We start from the raw sequence: 6,310 nt of genomic DNA on the forward strand, positions 1-6,310 counted from the left end.
TCTCTCTCCAGGCTCTCTCAGGTGGTGTTCACGTGTTGCTGCTGGGCAGAGACAGGTATTGGTCTGGCACTGTGTATTCTAATGGTAATTACTGGACCCCCAAAGTTTGGTTACACCCCAGAGAAGCACAGTTTCACACCACCAAGTAAAACTATGTAATTTGACTCCCCAATTATCTCTGATTAAGTAATAAAGTTGCTGACAGCCTCACTGAAGACAGCTTGTTCTGAGTACTGGCCTGATGAAGCAGAAACAGCCCAAATGGAACATGTACAAATATTTATGAGGATTTTGGCGGGGGAACATAACTGACTAAAGCTGACACTTAATATCTGCCCAGCTCCAGTGCTTTATGGCTTATCATAAATCTATCAGGTGTATGTGTATTTTATTTATACAATAGTGGGTTAAGAAATAACTGCCACTGTATTAATAACCAGGATTAATTAATAGTAATAGAATAACTGATTCCACAATACAGATCCTTTTATAACTTCAACTAGAAGAGATGTAACATAATTCCCTTCCAGCATACACTGGCACCTCTATTCAGGTACAAATATCAAAACATCCCAATATTCTCACACACATATACAATCAATGTTTTTAAAGATAATTTTTCCTTTTGATTTGTTTTCGCCTGCTTAAACATGTTTAGGAAAACCTCTATGCTCACAAGCTACAGAAAAGTATCTTGCATCCTTAATGATCCACTTTACAGAATCTATGCTCTAGACTGCAGTGCAGACTGCTTAGTGTGGGCAGGCTTGCCCGTTCTATCAAGTATCCTGGCACGTTTCGCCTGGCAGCTCAGCACAGCAGCATTCAGGGCTCAGTGCTGTGTCAGACAACTGGTGTCTTTCCTTCCCCAACTTGCTTAAGGTTTCTTCCTCAGTGTCTTTATGGTAAGTGAGTAGTGTCTTCATAGGTAGGGCCTTGATGCAGTGCTATGCATGGTGGAGGCCTCTTCTGGATACTTCCTAAGTAACAAACAGCTCATAGAGAAGTATGCCAGGCCTATTACTGCTATTTTTATTAACTCTTATTTTCTGGGGCACCATTGTCCACTCCTCCACAGCAATTCTGTTACAACTCTTTACTCTTTTAAGGAGTATTGTGAAGTTGAGTTACTAACTAGTACAATACTATACAGTTTTATGGTCTGACCTTAGTTTTGATTATTATAGCCAATACTTTCTCTTCTTTCCCCGCTTTTTTACCCCATTCCTGCTTAATCCTTCAACACTAGATGGTATCTCCCTTCTTCTGTCATTGAATATGTGTTGTTTTATCATCCATTTAACCTGCTTCTACTTGAATTATGGAATAGTACCCCTCCAGATGATTTTTCATACCCACTTACTTGGGTTTAACTTTTTCCTTTTCCTTATTCCTTCTTAAGCCTTAACACCCTGTTTCCCACCTCACTATTTTCTCTTCCTTCCTTCCTTCCTTCCTTCCTTCCTTCCTTCCTTCCTTCCTTCCTTCCTTCCTTCCTTTCTTTTTCTGTAAACTTCTCTGTCTCCTCTCTTAAAATGTCCCATGAAAGGCTTTTTTTTAAAATTTCTAGTTTCCTGGATTCCACTTGTCTTCAAGTTAAGTACACAAAACAAAAAGACTTGAAGCTATTATCTGCCTATGAGACTGAACAGACAGTATTTGTGCTTTATTTACCTTGGAGTTTAGTAGAGTGCATCAAGAATAATAGCACACTCTTATATTGGGGAAGAATGTGTGCCAGGAGTAACATCTAGGCCCTTTCCTGTGTCAATTAAGTAACCTAGCACAGCTCTACCCTCTAGTACCTTCTCTTAGCATCTGTGCAAGTTCCAGGAAAAATCATGCGAACATTCAAATGGTGCATCTATTGAAATTTGTCTGTAAACTGCAATGTTATTTTCTGTCTGTGGGAATATACAATACAATATACTTAAATCCAGTACTTTAGGTAATGTGCCTTGCTTTCTTTCCCAGCGAAGGGACATACACAGTTTTGGTTTTGTTTTGTTTTCTCTGCATCTGCAATATATGTAGCATAAAATAGGGGAACAAACCAGATCAGAGAATGTCACTCTGAAAGTATTCGCATATGTTTTTAAAATTGCACATTACAGGATACAAATTTCAATGCCAAAATTTTTACATTAACTCCTTTAGGTGTCATGAGAAAAACACAGCTTTAATTAAAAATGCAGAGATACTTTTAAATACAAGTTTCCACTTCGTAGAGATGGTTTCAGTGAACAGATTAATCTTAGTAACATTCGTGTGTTATGCAACAGAGGGGACAACTGTCTTCTCCTTATGGTGGCAGTTCACAAAGATAAAAATCACTCAGGTAACCAATTTTTTCACTAGTTTCTTGTCAAAAAAATTAACAAGGCATAATAAGAAAAATGAAAAATAAAACAAAAACATAATGCTCTCTCCTGCCTGTGTATCTCCCCACTTGAGGCTGTTCATAGAAAGCACTGTTAATTCCAGATTGCCTCTTTCAATTTCTGTTTTCCATCAGAAGGACACAAGGTTATATTCTCTCATAAAGTAATTTACATAATGATTCAAATGAACATTTGCAGGCTAAATTTTTGGTCACCAAGATAATCAGAAAAATGTTCTAAAGGGATTAAGTAGGTGCTTGAATAGCTATTTGCTGATGACATCAGGAAATTAAAAGTTATAATAAGGAAAGCAATTCTTACCCTGTCGAAGCCTCCCACTTCTGTTCAAGTCTTAAAATCCATACTTATACTAGGAGGAAAAAAATGGCTTTTTAAAGCTCCATGATATTAAAGAGATTTAAAGTTTTAAAAGCCATTTTTCTAAATTACTAAGTATAAGAAATAAATATTTCTTTAGAATCATAAAACTAAGTCACTTGTCAAAATTTTCAGAATCTTCAACAGTTTATTTTTCTTTAGCTAACAGTAGCCTCCATCTATGAACTTTGAGTTTGGGAAATGAGCTAATGTCTTTGTCTTCATGGTGAATTCTTGATTAAGAGATAGGGATAACTCATAATATACTCAAATGCATCTAAAAATATAAAATGTTGCCATCTGATGTCAGAAATTCATTTTTACATATAATAGACTAATTAAATTCTACACAAACAGTCATCTGGGTAGATGGCTGAATTAAATCATTAGAGAAAGAGGTAAAAAAAAGCAGATTCAGAAAACAATATATTGCTGCTGAATATCAGTGTAAAATAGGCTCTGTTTTGATTTTGGAAATATTACATTAAAAATTTGAACACAGGGAACTTTCCAGAGACTCATACTCCAACCAAGGACTATTCATGGAGATAACCTAGAACCCTTGCACAGATGTAGCACATGACAGTTCAGTGTCCAAGTGGGTTACATAATAATGGGATGAGGGACTGACTCTGACAAAATCTGATTGGCCTGCTCTTTGATCACCTCCCCCTGAGGCGGGGAGCAGTCCTACCAGGCCACAGAAGATGACAATGCAGCCATTCCTGATGTGATCTGATAGACTAAGATCAGAAGGAAGGAGAGGAGGACCTCCCCTAGCAGTGGATTTGGGGAGGGGCATGCGTGAAGAAGTGGGAGGGAGGGTGGGATCGGGAGGGGAGGAGGGAGGGGCTTATGGGGGGATACAAAGTGAATAAACTGTAATTAATAAAAAAATTAATCTGGATTAGACGTGGATCAAATGATTGAGCAAATATCCCTCACAAGTGTGCCCAGGCATTTTTGGGTTTTAGTCCGTTCCAGATGTAGTCAAGGTGAAAACAAGAATAAACATCAATATGTATACACACATATATTCTTAAATATGTAAATACAACCTGCTTAGACTGTAAAAAAAAATTCTAACTTTACCAGTATCTTTTTAAATGTATTTATATTTTTTGAGACAAAGCGTGGTTATAGAACCCTGCTGGTCTAAAAGTCACTTTCTTTGTGTTTGTTTGTTTGTTTTAATCGTATTATTATTAGTAGTAGTAGCAGTAGTAGTAGTTACAATTTTTTAGCTTTGTATCCCAGTTGTAGTTCCCTTCCTCATCTCCTCCCTCTTCTTCCCCTATCCCTCTTCCCTAGTCCATGTTAGGGAAGTCCTTCTCCTCCACTGTCTGACCCTAGCTTATCAGGTCCCCTCAGGACTGCCTGAATCCTCTTTCTGTGTGGGCTGGCTAGGTCATCCGACCAGGGAGAAGTGATCAAGGAACAGGCAACCTAGTTCATGTCAAAGACGTTCTTCTCTCTTTACTAGGGATTCCACATGAAGACTGAGTTGTCTACAGGCTGCATCTATGGGGGTCTAGATCCTCTCTATGTATGTATGGTCTTCGGTTGATGGTTCAGTCTCTGCAGTCCCTCCTGAGCGCTGTTTTTGTTTTTTTTTTGTTTGTTTGTTTTTGTTTTTTGGGGGGGGGCTTTGTTAGTCTTTTGCGGTGGCTCCTGTTCCCTCTGGGTCCTTTTATATTCCCCTTGTTCTATAAGACTTTCTGCACTCGGTCCAAAGTTTGTCTGAGAGTCTGCCACTGCTTCAGTTCCCTACTGATTGGATTCTTTTAGAGGACAGTTGTCGTAGGCTCCAGTCCGGCTCCCTCTCTTCCACCGCTTTCAGTAATCTATCCTGTTTTCCCTTCTGAATGAAAATCAACCATTAGAAGTCACTTTCTTAAACTTGTTGGCTGTAAACCAAAGATATCCACATGTTCCTATCTCCCAATTAATCATATTTAAAAAAAAAACAGAATATTTCACTGTTGCTTTTCATTTGCTTAAAAATATTTATAAAATTTGTAATATTCAAACTTTAAATGCACTATAGTTTTCACCTTAGGGTTATGTTTAAGGATGTTCCTTTGAAGTAGGTGTCTCAAAGAACAATTGACTGAGTCAGTTTCTTTTCATAATCTGTTGCTTCTTTTTTGTTTCTACATTTTTTTGGCTAAAATTGTTAGTTGTAATGATGTTTTCTTGTTATTTATATTGTTATATATATTCTCCATTATTTTGCAAACTATGTTCTTGATATAGTGCACAAAAAATGTCATAGAATTTGAGGAATATAGGCTTTTATTTCTTTTTTCTTTTCACCTTTACCTTAAGTGTTTCATATTGACTTCAAAACATGCACATGAGAGAAAATCATATGTTTATATTTATCTGATTTTGAGATAATTTGATCTGGGTTTTCTAAGTTGCTGGGATTGGACAACTTTTTCTTGAATGTGCATCCTGACATTTTTGAGCAAACTCAAAATTATGTAATTTGCCTATAACAAAAATTTTCTTAAATATTTGTTTAACCAACTAATGTGTTCTATTTATATTAAAAGTTGCAGGTCTTGCTTACTTCACTGAGATTTCTCTACTTTCTCTTTGCAAGCAATGAACTTGTGTAACAGTTATCTCTTCTGTTTTTATGAGTCCTAGTGAAAATTCCTCACCTGAGAGCTATATCACGAACATAATTCAAGAAGAAGGAAACAAAACACAGGAGCAACACCATACCAGAGACCAGAGACAAGCATCTGCTAAGTCACAAATAAAAATAGGAATAAAAAGAGAAATGAAAGCAACAAACTTAAAAATAATAAAATGTATCTACAAAATGATACATAAGAATGCAATGAAAGAGTAAAACAGCACTAGGGAAAAGGAAAAAAATAGTGTGAAATTTTTATATCAGGAAAATAGATTGATATAAATCAAGCAAGATAATCACAGAAAGGTTAAAGAAAAAAAAATCCACTACTTACAGGATAATCATACTAAAATCTGTACATCTAAAGAAGCTAATCAAGAAGGAAGACCCTGGTTAAGATCCTCAATCTTCATTCAGAAAGGCAAATGGGAAGGACATTGGGAGAGGCAGAAAACAGGGAACAGGACAAGAGCATACCATAGAAGGCCTCTGAAAGACTCTACCCAGCAGGGTATCAAAACATATGCTGAGGCTCATAGTCAAATTTTAGACAGAGTGCAGGGAAACTTATGAAAGAAGGGGGAGATTGAAAGACCTGGAGGGGACAGGAGCTCCACAAGGAGAGCAACAAAACCCAAAAATCTGAGCACAGGGGTCTTTTGTGAGACTGATACTCCAAACAAAGACCATGCATGGAAGTAACTTAGAACTCCTGCACAGATGTAGTCATGGCAGCTCTGTGTCCAGAGGGTTCCCCAGTAATAGGAACAGGGACTGCCTCTGACATGATCTTAGGGGCTGGCTCTTTGATCATCTCCACCTAAGTGGGGAGAAATCTTACCAGTCCACAGAGGAAGACAATGAAGCCAGACCTGATGAGACCTGATAGAGTAGGGTCAGATGG

The sequence above is a fragment of the Meriones unguiculatus genome, chromosome 2, assembly GCF_030254825.1.
Source record: "Meriones unguiculatus strain TT.TT164.6M chromosome 2, Bangor_MerUng_6.1, whole genome shotgun sequence".
NCBI classification, from domain to species: Eukaryota; Metazoa; Chordata; class Mammalia; order Rodentia; family Muridae; genus Meriones; species Meriones unguiculatus.